The 19,086-nt window shown below is 33.0% G+C and overlaps 3 pseudogenes; 1 reads left to right on the forward strand and 2 right to left on the reverse strand.

The window, feature by feature from the left end:
• Positions 1-4,447: 4,447 nt before the first annotated feature.
• On the reverse strand, positions 4,448-6,382 carry LOC147794774 (uncharacterized; annotated as a pseudogene).
• Positions 6,383-8,256: 1,874 nt separating this feature from the next.
• Positions 8,257-15,101, reverse strand: LOC147794775 (uncharacterized; annotated as a pseudogene).
• A 16-nt stretch (positions 15,102-15,117) lies between these two features.
• On the forward strand, positions 15,118-16,128 carry LOC147794776 (uncharacterized; annotated as a pseudogene).
• Positions 16,129-19,086: the final 2,958 nt, after the last annotated feature.

A 19,086-nucleotide genomic window follows, 5' to 3' on the forward strand; every position in this document is an offset into this window, starting at 1 on the left:
CTGATGGAAATTGTTTTGCATGAATCTTCGAAAGTAGACTAGAATCTTTTACTAGTCTATGATCTAAGATCATGAGTTCATCCATATGCTGACCAGATGAATTACAATTTAATATTGATTTATGTTAAACAAATAATAAATGGTACACAACTTAACTCATTGGATAAACGGTTCCACCACTACTGTGTTGAACAAGACATATCGATGTGCATTTTCTAGTACATCATCGAGTAATATAATTGAAGTCCCAACTGATATAGGACGACATTCTAGAATGACACCATTTTCATATTATTGATTACGATGTTCATTATGTGCAACTTCAATCGAGTGTTTAAAATACATTTTTGAAAAGTCTACACATTCATCCGCTGCATAGCACACTGCAATGCACCCTTCTGGTCGTGCTTTGTTCCGTACATAACTTTTCAATACCTTCATATATCTAAACGAGACATAAAGATTATGAAGATGACCACAATTACTACCAACGTGATATTAAGAAGCAAATAATTCACCTTTCGAATGGGTACATCCAGCGATATTGAACAGGACCACATATATGAGCTTCACGTCCCAAATGGATAACCAAGTGTATCATTATATCAAAGAATGAAGGTGGAAAGTACCTTTCAAGAAGGCATAAAATGTCCACTACCTCTTTTTCAAGGTGTAACATAATTTCTCTCAATGACACGTTGGCATAGTCTATTCAAGTATGAACATAGCTTATATATTGCATGTCTTGGACCTTTTGGGAGCAAGCCTCTAAGCACCACAGATAAAAGTTGTTGCATCAATACATGACAATCATGAGACTTCAATCCATCACTTTGCAATCTTGTAATGATACACACTTTGAAATGTTGGAACTGTATTCATCAGGCAACTTTAGATTATACAACCTTGAACAAAATAATTTCTTCTCAAACTTCGACAATGTATGTGGAGCAGGAGGTAGGTAAGTTCGACCACCTCGCTCTTGAGGATATAGGTCTGGCCGAATTTTCAAAAGTTGTAAATCTTTTCTTGCATTAATTCCATCTTTTGACTTTCCATTTATTTCTAATAAAGTACCTACAATACTCTCACATACATTCTTTTCTACGTGCATGACATCCAAGTTGTGGTGTATTGGTAATTCCTACCCAATAAATTATATGTAAAATTGTTAGTGGCCAAAGTTTGAAACTTAATAACTTGAAACTCAATAAAATACACCATAAATTTAGAGTTTGTTAACCTTCCAATATGGTAGATCAAAGAAAATGGATCGCTTCTTCCACCTTTGACTTGTGCATTGTTTCTTACTCTTTCTTTTTAAGCTTTCACATTTTCTCCAACAATTTTCAGTCTCGAAGTTTGGTATTAATTGCACTACTTGTTGCAATTTTGAGAGGTAATTTGTAACGACTCGAAATTTTCTACTTAATTTAAGGTCGCTACTATATACGTACCATAAACATTGAATGTGGAAGACTTCATTTAAATTTCATAAAACATAACCTTTATCTTAAAACACAGCCATGGACTTACGTGTTTCGAAAACACCTTTAAAATGACACAACAAAAGACCCGAAATAAAAGAAATAAGAGTTTAAGTTAAAAACATCCTATTCTAGCCTAAGTCTAAGAAAATAAATACCACTATCCTATAAGATCTATCTTTCATTCCATTTTTCATACGGTGCTGTCCTAATAGGTAATTTTGGATTTGTACCATATACTCTACACACAACCCATACGTGCGAGTGTGGGCTCACCAGCTAGTTCGCACACCGCTGGGCCACTTTCCTTATCCGGTGGGCATACTCTGGGAGCCCCTTAGGCCAGACACCCACTAGAACTAGTAACCGTCACAGCAGCGCTATGCAAAGCATAATGATTGTTGTCCTACCATTGGATGTACGCGTCCATACCCTCGTGATGAGATAGGGGTATCCCCCCAAATGCATGAGCACACATAATGCATGAGGTCCCAAAACTTTTCCATTTTCGTTATCCTTTAATACAACCCCGCTAGCATTATGTACATATCATATCATTTTTCATATCCTTTCAGATATCGTTCATCATTCATATCATATCGTTTCTCATTCTTCAGTTCTCAAATCATACATAATTCTAACGGGGTTATATTTCATGCCATTTTCCGTAATTTCATGTCATTCATATCATGCTATATACACACAATTTAAGAGACCTAACATAACGTTCTATGCTTTTAACATAACATTTCATCATATACACATCATACCATGACATATTGCATCACAATGTATCATATCATAAACAAGTCATAATGTAAACACTTCGTAGTCATGTCGTTTTCTAACTTATCATAGCTTTAACGTTCTTATACCTATCACAGACATATCATTACGTGAACGTACCTTAGTCATATCATCACAAAAACGTAACCTAACCTTGTCGTTCTATCAATCCTAACGCTATCGTTCTATCAATCTATCACAGACCAATCCCTTTCTACCCGTAACCTAACCATATTCTTCCATCAATCTCTCTTATCCATATCACTTCAGTATGTAACCTAACCTTAACGTTTCATGAACGTATTTTACTTCTATCGTTACATTTTGTTTTATGCATTCTTCTCGTATCCTATCTCAAACATATCCTTGAACACATTGTACTGCAACTATTATCATACAATTCACATAATTATAACATATACATAACATATAAGAAACATATCGATCTACAGACAATTCACACATATCAATATATATGACACGTGCAGAACCACGGAGCACGTGTCAACATCAAATATAACCATGCCGATAGTAAGGTCACTTACCTGGCTAGCTTAAGTCGTTGTCACGAATATATCTTTAATGAAAGTTCGATTCCGTTCTTTGAAATTCGAGTCAACCTATATGAGCCCATGACATTAGTTTCAGGTTTGAACTCTACAACATTATTTCTCTAATTTACATTGGTCCCCATTGTTAAAAGTCTTGAAATGTCTATAATTATATTTTTATTAAAAATCTTATTTTTCATGGTTACTGTTCTATAAAAAAAATATACATTTATTTCAAGTTATTCTGGCCTTTACTACTCTCTGTATTTATCTTTCCCTCTATATTTAGTTTGTGGTTTTTAATTCTCTAATTTTTTTTTTATCTATTGCCTTTTAATTGTGTTATCGTGTATTCCAAATTTAAGTGGATGTCTGTTTCCAAATCTTTCCTTATCCTAGTGTTTTCTATTTATAAGTTTTCTGGGCCATCCTATCTCCATTTGGATCTAATATTACTAATTTGACTTGATGTAGTATAAATGATTGACATTTAGTTTCTAACTCAGAGCTAGATCATTGTAATAATTCAATGAAGATCTAACCATAATTTGTTGTGATTTCTGAAAAAAATAGGATAAAAAAAGATGAAGATTTAATATATACCTTAAATCTTTGAATCTCAACTAGGTAAAGGTCATTCTTTTTTTTTTAACACAATTATTGTTTTTCTTTTTCTCACACAATTATTGTTTTTCTTTTTCTTGTTGCAGTGTTATTTTTTTGTCTTTGGGTTGATGAGAGATAATTGTGGGAAGGGATGAGAGGTTAGCCGAGAGGAGTAGGGGAAAATGTTTTTTTTTTTTTTTTTTTTTAATTTTAATTTGAATTATTTAATTAATTAATTTATTATTATTATTATTTTAACTATTTTTTATAATTTTTTTATTTGTTTATTAGTTTCTTTATTTTTGGTCTATTACATAATTCTTCTTCTATTTTTTCCATCCAACCATATTTTATTCATGTGGATGCAACTTTGACACGTGTTGTTTTTATTTTAATTTTTTAATTTTAATTTTAATTAATTAATTAATTAATTAATTAATATTATTATTTTAACTCTTTTTTTTATAATTTTTTTTGTTTTCTTCCTTTGATGGAATGCAACTTTTTCGAGGTTAGTGAAGAGGAGTGGGGAAAGGTTGTTTTTATTTTTATTTTTTTATTTTTATTTTAATTATTTAATTAATTACTTAATTATTATTATTATTTTAACTATTTTTTTTATAATTTTTATAATTTTAATTATAATTAATTATTATTATTTTAACTATTTTTTTTATTTGTTTATTTGTTTATTTATTTTTGGCTATTACATAATGCTTCTTCTATTTTTTCATCCAACAATGTTTTACTCCTTCCATGTGGATGCAACTTTGACAAGAACCTCTCCATTTTTATTCATAATAGGAAGTTCCTAGGACATGGTAGATCGGTAACCTTTGAAAAAGGGGAAGAAGTCGTTTCTCTATTTATTTGATTTAATAATTATGTCAAAAATCAAATAAATAGAGAAAAGCCGGCTATCGGAATCGAGTCGATGACCATCGAATGCGATGCTCTAACCTCTGAGCTAAGCGGGCTCACATAACGGAAATGTTACATGCATAGTAATTTACTAAATTATTGGGATCTTAGCGGGAATATGAATATAGAATCTAATTCAATTTCAAATAAATATTGAATATTGGAATTGTTCTTATGACCCATATATGAATACTTTTTTCCATTCTTCAACCAAAGAGACGGAGTATTATCTCCACAAATTGGACATGCTATTTACCTTTTGTGTGCATCCAACAAGATTTCCATATGCAAGAAAATCATTTATAGTCCATATGAGAATTGCTCTTAAATTGAAATATGTTTTACTTACAATATCATAAGCTTGTACTCCTTTTCATAGATGCTGTAAATCTTCCCCAAGAGGTTGTAAGTAGACATCAATATCGTTTCCTGGTTGTCTAGGGCCAGAAATCAACAATGTTAACATTATATTTTCCTTTTTCATACATAACCAAGGACGCAAGTTATATGTAACAAGCATGACTGGCCAACAACTATATCGACTGCTCATGTTGAAGAATGGATTAAAACCATCTGTAGCAAGGCCTAACCTAAGATTACGAGAGTCCATAGCAAACTCAGGCCACTTTTTATCAATCAACTCCCATGCAACAGAATCAACTGGATGTCGAATCTTTCCATCAATACTTTTATGTTGAGAATGCCATTGTAAACTTTCACCCACTTCATATATTTTAAACATTTGTTTAAGTTGCGGAATGATAGGAAAGTATCTTAATACTTTAGCAGGTATACCTTGCTTGATTGCATTCGTTTGTCTATCAACCTTCCACCTTGAAGTATTACATTGAGGACAACTTTCTAACTTTTCTTTTTCATTTCTAAATACACAACAATCGTAACATATGCATGGATTTTTTGGTAGCCTAAGTCAAATTCCTTGAACTATTTTCGAACTTCATAAATAGATCTTGGAATGACATTATCAATTGGAAGCATGTGATACAAAAGTTCCAGAAGGCTTGTGAAACTAGCATCTACCAACCATTATATGTCTTAAGTTTATACAATGTCACAACTGCTGATATCTTTGTATATTTTGTACATCCGGTGTACAATGGAGTGTTTGCCTCTTGGATATTGTGAGAAATATTTTTGTCTTCCTCGATGTAAAAGAACCATTGAGAGAAAAAAATAAAGAATGAAAATTTTAAAGAGCTTCAACCACAATCTTATTAAAGAAAACATTTTCACATTTTTGTCATGATCACCTACTTGAGTATTCATTTTCATATAATACAAATAGGAGTTGACGTAGATATTATAAGCGTTTCTTAAAATGATATTTCTCCACTGTAATGGACTATAAAAAAATAAAAAATAAAAGAATGAAAATTAACCACACCCTTATAATAGATTGGGTAGAAGTATTGATGGTAAGTAAACCTCATTACTTTTCTATCCCAGTAAAAATAGGGTTGCAAACAAACTTGCAACATACATTACAAACTAAAAGGCATTTCTATCCCTGGTTCTAAATCCTCTCCCCATTTCTTCAAATCTAGATAAACTCTCTTCTTCTTCATTACCTAGATGTTTTATGGAACTAAAAAAAGCATGTCAAAGCTAACATTCATATCTCATAATGAAGAGTAAAAAGCCACATCTTCCCTCATAGACCAACCAACAAAATTTGTTATGAGCTGGACACCCTTAAAAAAAATACCTTGAAGTAGTCATAAGTTAAGCTTAAAACTAATATCCACATAATATTGATGATTTACCAAAAATTCAGATTTTACCATCATCAAATCACGGGAACAATTAAGTCTATCCAAGAATAATCAATCTTCCTAAAATATTACTCAAGTCATTACAGTACCACCGGAGCACTAACCTCCCATATCTTTTATTTGGTTCATCATTTTTGTGTGAATTGTTTGCAAAATTCACAACATCCAATGGATCATCCATCTTCCTTGCCAACTCCTTCCTACTAGATTTGGGCGATGCCTCTAGCTGAAAACACATTTGTAGGCAAAGTTAAACTCGGAGTTGCCTCTATACAAACGGATTACAAGCTGTAGAGATATACCAACGAGTTTTACTTTCCTGAGCCCTAATTTATCATATACAAAATAGGGCATTAAGTTAATCAGATTTCGTCATACAAAGCCCTATGGAAAAATAAATTACAATAGTATAGAAAACAGTAAAATCTTTATTGTGCACGATCTCATAAGCTCTAAACTTTCTTTTGTTTGTAAGAATGTTCTACATGAACTTAAAATGACTTGGTATCTAGACGAAGGCATTTGCAAAAGGAATAGTCACATGAAAATTATTAAACATCTCTATAAACTCAAAAAATTGAACATGTCAGATTTTTCTTACTCGAACAATGAGGGTAACAAATATGAGAAGGAGAAAAGGAAGAAAGGAAATAGAAGGCTTTGTAGCCTCATGAATAGGTATAGTTTCATTCTGATACTAATCACCAACAACACGCTTTCTAGGGGGCACCATGTACTTCCACTCCTCAGTGTTATCGCTTTAATCATGCATGCATTTGAGTTTAGTTCAATGTGTTTGTCTAGGTTAAGCATATTTAAACTCCAATTAATCAATCTAATCATACAAACAAATTTTCCCCCAAATGCTTGAAATTTAGAAGTAGTATTTTAAAATGAAATGGTTCATTAAGAAATAATAAAAATTTAATTTGGTACAAATTTAATTTGGTCCCCTCATTGGAGGAAGTAGTACATTCAATAGTTTGAGTTCATCCTCTTGTTCTTCCATAATATTACAGTATCACTCGAGTAGCAGAAAACGAAGGGAAGAAAGATGACAAATTTGACCAATTAAAGAAACAAAGTGTTTAAATTTGTCAAAAGTATAGCTTTAGAGCTTCAATTTGTAAGGATGATATGCTGATATATTGAAACAAACATGAAAAAAAAGATGCCCACAAAATTGGAAGATCTACTAAAGTATTACTCACAAAGTTAAAACAGAGCCTTAGCTCCCAAGTTGGTGCCAATGAGTGAAACAAATTCTACCAGGAAAATAAACAACAATTCTATGAGAATTACACCGGTGATCTAACTAAATCTCTTAAATTAATCAAAATGCTAGAAATCAAAAGCATCCTTCCTGAATATCCAAATTAATTGAAAAAATGAAGGGGCCTAAAGAGAGAGAATCAAACCTCAAAACATACAAAAACCTAAACCCTAGAACAAAAAGGAAGAAGTATCAATGGAAATGTTTAAGAAATGAGAAACTTCGATGCAAATCCATTCTACTCATTCTCATTTTAAAATGTAGGGTATTGTGTATTCCTCCTTTAGGGCACAAATATTGAACTCTGCTCAATATATTAATCACGCATGTGAATGCAAACTTTGATTATGAGCTTTTACCTTTGGCCCAAATCAGATCAACAACATTACCATGAGAATAGAGCAAAGACGAAGTTGTCATCTGATGCCGGACAAAAATATATTACAAAAGGAAGAAAAAGATGAAATACATGGGTTATAGCTCCATTATGGCAAAATGGACCACAAGGGGAAGAGAGGAAATTAAGAGGAAAAAATAAATCTAGCCTCCACCCCTTAAGGGCACAACTAAGGGAAGAAAAAAGAGAGTAAATTAAGAAGCTTACCATTTAAAAATATATATATAGCTCTCTTTTTTTTTATTTTGTTTTGTATCAGCTTTTTTATTTTATTTTATTTTGTGTTCGATCTTTTTCTCATTTTTTTTATAGCAGGTTTTAGAAAATGCTATAACTCTAAAAAGGGTGATTTAATGTAGTGAAATAAAGAAAAATATATATATTTTTTTTTTTGATTGAGGGAGAATCAAATTGTTTTTGTGTTTATGACATTTTTCCCTAATCACTTTTCGGTTGTCTTCTTCAAATTTGGACGTTCTTCTTCTTCTCCTTCACTATTCTCCGTTTTCATCATTTTTTTTTTCAATTGGCCTAGGCTTTGAATCAAGTTGAGTTCTCTCCTCCCTTTTTGCTTATTTTCGCTTCTAGATTTCATACCTTTTCTCTAAGCATGAACTTTTGTTCTTCTTTTTCCTCCATTTGTGCAATGAATCGAGTTAAATTTGTTTTTAGTTGTTTTAGCTCGTTGTTTCTCATTCTAACTCAATATTTTGCGAGAGTGAGCTTATTTGTGATACTTAATATCTGTTTAGAAGCTTGGTGCTATCTTCTACAATTTTTCTGTTTATTCTATCCATTCCAAATTCATTCATGTTGTTGAGTTTCATCCGCTCACCTTCATGATTTCGATTTTTTTATTTGAATTGTCTCCTCTTGCTCGTATCTTTTGTTCTTCGCCCTAAACTTTTTTCTGCTTTCGTTGTGTAGTTGCTTTGCGACAATAGACGAATTTTATCTTTCAAGCTGTTGGAGCTCTTTTGCTTAATCTTCCATCTTCCTCTCTATGCTTATCAGGCTCAAAGCCACGTCTGATAAGCCGCTCTTCGCTTGCTTGCTTTCTTCCAATAATGATTTAGTCCTTTTCCTTTAGGGTTCTTTCTCAATAGATAAATTTAATTTTCAATCTGAGAAAATTTTTGTTTACATTGCTCCATATCTTGCCCTAATTTTGTTCTCTCAAGCCTGCGATGCATCAATTTTTTGTTTCAAACTCTTGACTTACCCTACTAAGACGATTATCTAAGAAGAAGCTTATGTCTCCTTACATGTCAATGTCAGCTCCAACTCGAAATTCCTAGTGTTGTTGAGCCACTGATTTTTTGATCTCATCCGAATGTTCTGTTCTTCTATTTCCCTTCTACTGTAATGTAGAGTGTCTACTTTTGTCTCCAAGTCCTTAATCCATGGTAAGAACTCTCTCTTTCTCATGTAGTACCTTTTGTGCAATTCAATCTTTTCCATCCATTCTTCTTTCAAATTTTCTATTAAAATCATTTTCTCGGATATCTCTTAGTTTTTTCTGTTTTCCAGTTTGGTTTCTTACGTTTTCTAGTTTCCAATGTAGTGAATCAACTTTAGCCAAGACTTCATTCTTTTATTCAATTTTTTTTTCTAGTTAATCAGCTTGAATTTGAGCACCCAAACTGCTCGACTGTTCATTATGTAAATAATAGAAACTACCATTGCTCATTTCCTCTGATGAAAAGTATTCTAACTCAGAGTCGGAGCTGGAGCTTGAAGATGAAGAAGAGACATCTTCTCATTGTCTTTCTTTTTTTTTCCATTCTAGATTTAATGATTCTCTCAATTTCATCTCGAAGATGACCATATTCTTCTGGTAATTTTTGTATAGATCTCCAACGAGACCAACAACTTTCGTTTCCTTCTTCAAGTCCCTTGGCATTCCTTTGCTTTTTCCCTGGATCTCTGTTGTTCGCTAGCTTCAAGATTCTCGTCATCTTTTGTTTCATTTCTGCAAATGGAATAATTTATTATTATTTCAGAAAGAAAATTTAACAAATCTAATGCACTCGAAAGCCGCAACCGCTCAACTATTTTGGTTATGCTAGCCATTTGATCCAGCCCTACCTCGAGTTTGACCCACGTCTTAATTCTTTATGAGAATCCTACAAATAATCAATTTCTCTCAAAGATGTAATTAATAATATAAGTTAATTATATAATTTTTTTTAATAATTGGGTTTTTGCATTGTGGACTTTTCCTATGCAGTATTCATTCCTTTCATTTCAAATTGAGTCACGCCCTATCTCAAGTCTGACCCACGTTAAATTCTTTATTAGAATAGTACACATTATCAATTTCTTGTCAAGAAGATCTAATTATTAATATAAATTAATTATATAGTTTTATTAATCATTTTTGCATGGTAGAGTTCTACTCTGCAGTCTTCATCCCCTCCATTTCAATCTGAGTTGCGACCCACCTCGAGTCTGACCCACATCTCGATTCTTTATGAGAATTGTACAAACAATCAATCTATCGTAAAAAGATGTAATTATTAATATAAATTAATTATATAATTTTATTAATCATTGAGTTTTTGCATTACTGACTTTTACTCTGCAGTTCCATCCCTCCATTTTAGTCTGAGTTATGCCCTATCTCGACTCCGACCCACGTCTCAATTATTTATTAGAATCGTATAAATAATCAATTTCTCGTCAAAAGATCTAATTATTAGTATAAATTAATTGTATAATTTTATTAATCATTGAGTTTTTGCATTGTTGAGTTTTGATCTACTATCTTCATTCCCTCCAATTCAATCCGAGTCACGCCCCGCCTCGAGTCTGGCCCACATCTTTATGCTTTATCAGAATCGTACAAACAATCTATTTCTCATCAGAAGATGTACTATATAAATTATTAGGTTTTTGCATGGCAGACTTTTGATCTCAAGACTTCATCCCCTCCATTTCAAATTAAGTCATGCCCTATCTCGAGTCTAACCCACGTCTCAATTCTTTATCAGAATCATACAAACAATTCATTTCTTGTCGTAAGATATAATTATTAATATAAATTAATTACCTAGTTTTATTAATCATTTGGTTTTTGCATTACACAACTTTTGTTCTGGAGTCTTAATCCCCTCCATTTCAAACTGAGTCACGCCCCACCTCGAGTCTGACCTACGTCTCAATTCTTTATCAAAATTGTACAAACAATCCATTTCTAGTTAGAAGATGTAATTATTAATCTAAATTAATTAGATAGGTCTATTAGTCATTGAATTTTTGCATTCCAGAGTTTTGTTATGCAATTTTCACCCATTTTAAACTGAGTCACGCCACACTTGAGTCTCACTCACGTCTCACTTCTTTATCAGAATCATACAAACAATTCATTTCTCATCAGAAAGATGTAATTATTAATATAAATTAATTACATAGTTTTATTAATCATTTGTTTTTGTTAGGCAATCTTAATCCCCTCCATTTCAAACTGAGCCACGCCCCACCTCGAGTCTGACCCACGGCTCAATTCTTATCAAAATCGTAAAAATAATCCATTTCTTGTCAAAAGATATAATTATTAATATAAATTAATTACATAGTTTTATTAATCTTTGAGTTTTTGTATTCAATAGTTTTGCTCTTCAATTCCCTCCATTTCAAATTGAGTCACGCCCTACCTCAAGTTTGATCCACGTCTAATTTCTTTATCAAAATCGTACAAACAATCTATTTCTGGTCAGAAGACGTAATTATTAATATAAATTAATTACATAGTATTATTAATCTTTGGTTTTTGCATTACAAACTTTTGTTCTGCTATCTTAATCCCCTCCATTTCAAACTGAGCCACGCCCCATCTCGAGTCTAACCCACATCTCAATTCTTTATAATAATCGTACAACAATCCATTTTTTGTTAGAAGATGTAGTTATTAATATAAATTAATTAGATAGTTTTATTAATCATTGGTTTTTGCATTCCATAGTTTTGCTCTACATTTTATCCTCTCTATTTCAAACTGAGTCACATCCCACCTCGAGTATGACTCATGTCTCAATTCTTTAACAGAATCGTACAAACAATTCATTTATCTTATTTCAGTATTCATTCCCTCGAACAATTTGCTTCCTCCGAAGACAATTCTCTATTGTGTTTACTTCCCTGAGGAACTCTATTTTTTAGGTTAGTCCTTTTTTTGGTAAGGAACTCTATTTTTTAGGTTAGTCCTTTTTTGAGTTAGATTAGTGTAAATTTGTGTTCATTGTTCCGGATATATATTACGCTAAACTGGTGTTCATTATTTTGTATATATATCATCCAAGAACAGTTGCAAAATGATCTAAATCTAAAGGATATTTTAAATATTTAAGTACAGTAAAAGTATTCAATTTTGTGACTTATATATACTCAGTAGAATGAAGGCTTTTGATAGGGTTTAAAGATAACATTTTCTATTTAGTGCAATTATAAAGAACCAAAGGAAAAAAATGGGAAAAGCTGAGAAAACTCAAAGCCAATTCAAACTTAAATAAAGTAGGAAAGAGAAAAAGGAGGGAAAGAAAAGAAATTGGAAAAGCCAGCCCATTGAAGCCCTAAAATATGCTATCAATAAGAGAATTGCAACTCTCTCCCATCGACAATCTTGCAAAAATCACTCTCTCCCACTATCTCGGCAATTAGTGAACTGGTTCTCAGGTAGGTTAGTTTAAAATCTTATGCCATCTTAGTTGTCATCCCCCTCCTTCTCTACCTTGCTTCTTTTTTAGATTTTGTTTAGTATTATGATGTTTGGATTGGGATTGAGGTGTTATAGTAATTTTTCCTCTCAATCTAGTGATGTTTAAAATCTTATGCCATCTTAGTTGTCATCCCCCTCCCTCTCTCTACCTTGCTTCTTTTTTAGATTTTGTTTAGTATTATGAGGTTTGGATTCGGATTGAGGTGTTATAATTTTTCCTCTCAATCTAGTGATGTATAAGTGTATGAGTGGATTTTTTTGCTGCTGCAATGTGTTATAGTAATTTTTCCTCTCAATCTAGTGATGTATGAGTGTATGAGTGAATTTTTTTGCTAATGCAATGACCCTACTCCATGTATATAAACACATACTCCATATCGAAATTTTTTTGCTGTTTAAATTTTTTGTTACTGCAATGACTTTTCACTCCACATCACGAGAGTAAGCGACATTTTAAGGAAAAACACATACTGATACTAATATATATTTGCAACAGATAAACACACACTACTCCATCAAAACATTTCAATGACCCTACTGAACAAATATTATTCTGCTACAAAATATATATATATATATATGCTCTGGTAAGGAAAATATTTGTAGCTTTCTAGTGAAATATGAGTGAAATTTCTACTCGAATAAGCAACCTTTTAAGAGTATATGTGATTTTTTTAGGAGAATTATATAATATAAAACTTGAATTAAAATTTGGATAAAATAATTATGAGATGAATCTTGCAAGATAATTATGGAAATTAGAAAAATAATTCAATTTGAGCACTTTAATTTGTTTTCGTTCTTTTAATTTTGTCTTGCTTATGGATTTTTCTTTTTCTTGATTAGTCCATTCTTATGCATTAGACAAAGTGCCAACAAAGGGTGGTTTAAGGTTTAGCTAACTAATTGAAATTAAAGGTGTTGAATAGATAATGTTTAAAGAAAGGTGTTGAACAGATAATGTAAGTTACCTTATTCTCGTCAAATATTTTAGAAAGATTTGAATGTACTTGTTACACTAAGTTTTTACCTTTCGTGGCTCTTTATTATCATATATATATATATATATATATATATATATATATATATATATATATATATATATATATATATATATATATATATGTGGTTGTCCGCAGATTCCATTATCAAGAAGTGTATCCACGGCTTCTTGTACCAATTTCTCCTGACACATGTACTCACAACACCAATGAACAGAATTACACAAAGAGACACCAAGATATTTACTTGGTTCGGAGAGAAGAAGTTACCCTACATCCACGGGTAGCAACCAAGCACTAATAAAACCAAGCCTTCCAAGTAAATACCTCACTGTCACACTATATAGACTCTCACCAATATGTCACTCAAGAAATACAATATGACATACAAAACATTCCCAAATCCTGATATCAAATTTCGAGATGACTAAATATGGTATGACTAAATCTAATTCAAATAACTAAATCAAATCTAATCTAAATAACCAAATCAAATTTGATCCAAATAACCAAATCAAATCTAATCCAAATAACCAAATCAAATCGGATCCAAATAACCAAATCAAATCAAAACTTATGACAATTTACAACAATCTCCACCTTGTCATAAGATCTCCAAGTTGAACTGAGTTGGTTGCTACCACGTCAACACACTACTCCTTTCTTCCAACGTTGATGAAATCCAAACAATGCCAGAACTTTTCACGAGCGATCACCTTTGTCAACATATCAATAGGGTTATCAGCAGTTCCAATTTTAATAAACGAATGTCCCCTTCACTAATAATTTCTCGAATAAAGTGAAAACGGACATCAATATGTTTAGTACGAACATGATGGACTTGATTTTTTGACAAACAAATAGCACTCTTGCTATCACAAAATACATCTATATGTTTCTGCAAAATACCCAAGTCATTGATCAAACCATGCATCCAAATAGCTTCGTTTGGAAGTTGTACCAAATCCCAAGTTTGATTTATCTCCAATGATGCAATCTCCTGATTCATACCCTCTTGCCAGTGCAATCTATCCGGGCTCTGGATAGAATCTTTGTAGTTGTTGGGAACTCCATCAATCAAAGGGAAAGCATATGCTATCGTATCATCAAATCTTGCAGGTTTTCGAATTTTTCTTTGTGGTCTATTCCTGGCGATGGACTTAGGTTCCTCCACTCTTTCATTTACAAGGCTTTGCTCCTCCTGTTCTAAGACATCAAAGTTATTATCTACCTGATCAATATGTTTTTCAGTAGGAGAACAATAGGAGCAACCATATTAGGAGAGAACACCACCTTCTCCACTTGTTTCTTGACACCATAACCTATAGCCTTTCATGCCTTTGTTTAGCCCATAAACTTGGCTTTTTTTGCTCCCTTCACCCCTTTGCTAAAGCCCATAAACTTGGCTTTTTTTTGCTCTAGGATCCAGCTTTGAGTCTCAAGCGGAGTTTTCCCACCATTTCTAGAAACAGACAAACGATTCACCAAGTGAACAGTTGTGACACCCTTAAGGACTCCTCGGTTCACCAATGTCTGAAGCGCCTTCTCACCAGCATGCCCAAGTCTCATGTGTCATAATTTCGTTATGTCTTGTTCTTTTGAACTTCCCACAGCAGCATGCCCAATTATTGTGGTTCCGTTGAGGTAGTATATGCTACCTCTTCTAGTTCCTTTAATTGCCACCAAAGCTCCACGAGCTACTTTCAAATTCCCTCCTTCCAAAATGATACGATAACCACTCGCATCCAAAGCGCCAAGGAAAATCAAAATTTTCTTCAAGTCAAGGACATACCTCACATCATTGAGTTTTTGTATAACCCCGTCAAACATCTTGATTTGTACTGAGCCGATTCTAATCATCTTGCAAGTACTATCATTACCCATATAGACAACTCAACCATATCCCAATCCCCAAACAAACCCTAATCTTCAATGGCCACGTCCTCTAAGACGACCGCGACGTCGAATTCTACGAAATCCTCCAGCACTCTCGCATTCAACTCCTCGTAGCTTTCGAATCCCAAAACAATTCCCAATCCCAATCGCAACCCCAAATCGACCCGAACCATTCAATCGGGCACCTCAAACAGAGGATCCACGAAATCAACTCTGTGGGCCCCATCAATGGGATCACGCTCCAACCCAATGCCTCCCCTGCCGACTTACAGGATCAACGTTCCTTGCGTGACAGCGAGATGTCGGAGAATTCTGAGGTTGAGGTTTGTTTGCGGTCGTCGCCTACAGTTTTGACCACTGCGCCGGGATGACAACGCCGCCGCCGCAGCCGTCGACGATGACGGCGGCTGTGATGGTGGCAACAAGTGGGTCGTCGAAGAACAAGTTGAAAGTAATGGTGCAACCGAAATTTGGGAACTCAAAGATACCAATGGAAGTGAGCCCAACGGATAACGTGAGAAAATTGAAGAAAGAGCTGCAAAAGCTACAGTAGAGACTGCATTTTCATCTGCCACCAGAGGGTTTCTTTTTCATTTATGACCGCGAGGTTATGGACGAAGACCGCTCCTTCCATTGGCATGGTGTGGCCCACGGCGATACCATTGAGATCTTCAATGGCAGCGTTTCTGGCGGATCTTAATTATCTCTGATACCACTTGTTGTGTGCCGAAAGCAGAACAAATGTACTCAGAACACCAATGAACGGAATTACACAAAGAGACACCAAGATATTTGCATGGTTCGGTGAGAAGAAGTTCCTACATCCACGGGTAGCAACCAATCACTACTAAAACCAAGCCTTCCAAGTGAATACCTCACTATCACACTATATAGACTCTCACCAATATGTCACTCAAGAAATACAGAAATACAATGTGACACACAAAACCTTCCCAAATCACGATATCAAATTCCGATATGACTAAATCTAATCCAAATAACCAAATCAAATCTAATCCAAATAACCAAATCAAATCTGATCCAAATAACCAAATCAAATCAAAACTTATGACAATTTACAACAAAATAAGGTACTTCAAATTCATTTTCGTTTGGGTCCTTAACCAATCACCAATGAAAGCCTGACGCCGTCCTCAAGAATTGAGAATAACATAATAAAGTTACGTATAAGCTTATCCTTGTAGCTATTACTTGTGCATTATTTAATACTGTGAAATGAACAACATGTTTTGTCTTTCAATTGCTTTATGTTGATACTCAATTCATTTTAATCTTGGTTTAATTTTCTTGCGTGGTAGATATGCTTTAATGCTTTTGATCAAGCTATAGACCTCGATGTTTTGGATCATCCTGTTCTAAATTTTATATACTACCTCGTAAATTCAGTTTTACCTATGATATTTCGCTTGTGGTTGTTTGTTTTACTGGAATCTTTTAGTCAATTGGGGTATTCTAATCAATATGATGAGTTTCCTGCAACTGAGTATTAGTGTTCTATGATGATGAATTCATTCAGTTTGCGTATTGGTGTTCTATGATGATGATGAATTTAGTTCAGTCTCATTGTCATGTTTATGCTGATCGGGCCTTTAAATTATAATCTTCCCCTAGATGGATGATGTGAGTTATTCTTTGAATGGAATATGTTGTTCCTTAGTATTTTCTACTTCTTTTTGCTCGGAAAAATGTGGAATGTCATTTTCTTTCAAAGGTACGAGTTCTTACTTGTGCTTCCATGTCTACAGTTGGTTGAGATTTTACCTTCTTCTGTAGTCCTCTTCATTCTGAGAAAGCTGCCTCCCAAACGAGAATTACACAGTACCATCCTATCCACTGAAAGGGTCGAGAAAGAAAAAGAAATTATGGTCAAGGTTTCAACTAGTTGCATGCAAAAGGAAGTGAAGAATTGGGAATGAAAAGGTACATGCTTTCTTTCTTATTACTTGGTATACTTTGGGGTACTTTAAATAATTATGCTGGATCAGCTTTGTGTAGATCGAACACGAGTTGTTGTTGTTGTTTATTTATCTTTCAGCAATATACTTAAAACTTGGTTTCTTATGTGCTCTCACATTTAACTCATAGTGACTTATCGATACAAAATTTTGTACTTCGATTATGTTTTTGTTTAGCATTTTAGGTGAAATGGCTTAACAAGCTATCAACAAAATGTGGTCATTTGTTGCCATTGTAAGTTTTTATGTCATGTTTGCTATGTTAAACTCTATGTAACAACCGGGAAAAATAAAATAAAATAATAATAATAATAAATAAATAAATAAATAAATAACTAATAAAAATATTTATAAAAAAAAAAAAAAAAAAAAAAATGGTCAGATTTGCTTGAGGGGAGATTTACTTGAAGATAGATCTGATCTAAGGTATATATTAAATCTTTATTTTCTTTTATCCAATTTTTCTTAGAAATCACAAGCAATTAGAGTAAGATCTTCATTGAATTATTACAATGGTCTACTTTGAGTTAGAAACTAAATGTCCATCATTTATACGATTCTAGTAAATCACTTCAAATTAGTAATATTAGATTAATATTTTATCAGTAGCTAAATGAATAGGTTAAAGATAGAATGGCCAAGAAAACTTCTGAATAGTAAACACTAAGATAAGGAAAGATTTGGAAATAGAGATCCACTAGAAATTTGAAATAGATGAGAACACAATTAAAAGGCAAAGGATAAATATAGGGTAGTAAAGCCCATGATAACTTAAATAGCTGTATCTACTCTCTTATAAACGTAACCATGAAAAATAAGATTTTTAATAAAAATATAATTATAGATATATAACATTTCAAGACTTTTAACAATGGACCAATGTAAATTAGAGAAATAATGTTGTAGAGTTCAAACCTGAAACTAATGTCATGGGCTCATATAGGTTGACTCAGTTTTCAAAGGACGGAATCAAATTTTCATTAAAGATATATTCGTGACGACTTAAGCTAGCCAGGTAAGTGACCTTACTATCGGCATGGTTATATTTGATGTTGACACGTGGCCTGTGGTTCTGCATGTGTCATATATATTGATATGTGTGAATTGTCTGTGGATCGATATGCTTCCTATATGTTATGTATATGTTATAATATGTGAATTGTATGATAATAATTATGGTACGATGTGTTCAAGGATATGTTTGAGATAGGATACAAGAATGATGCACAAAACGAAATGTAACGATAGGAATAAAATACGTTCATGAAACGTTAAGGTTAGGTTACATACCGGAGTGATATGGATAAGAGACATTGATGGAAGAATACGGTTAGGTTAATGGTAGAAAGGGATAGGTTTGTGATAGATTGATAGAACGATAGCGTTAGGATTGATAGAACGATAGTGTTAGGTTAAGTTCTTGTGATGATATGAGTAAGGTACGTTCACGTCATGATATGTCTGTGATAGGTATAAGAACGTTAAGGCTATGATAAGTTAGAGAACAATATGACGACGAAGTGTTTACGTTATGACTTGTTTATGATAAGATACATTGTAATGCAATATGTCATGGTATGATGTGTATATCATGAAATGTTATGTTAAAAGCATAGAACGTTATGTTAGATCTCTTAAATTGTGTGTATACAGCATGATATGAATGACATGAAATTACGATA

Source organism: Cucurbita pepo, chromosome 1 (assembly GCF_057944985.1).
Source record: "Cucurbita pepo subsp. pepo isolate OVF chromosome 1, ASM5794498v1, whole genome shotgun sequence".
Taxonomy (NCBI): domain Eukaryota; kingdom Viridiplantae; phylum Streptophyta; class Magnoliopsida; order Cucurbitales; family Cucurbitaceae; genus Cucurbita; species Cucurbita pepo.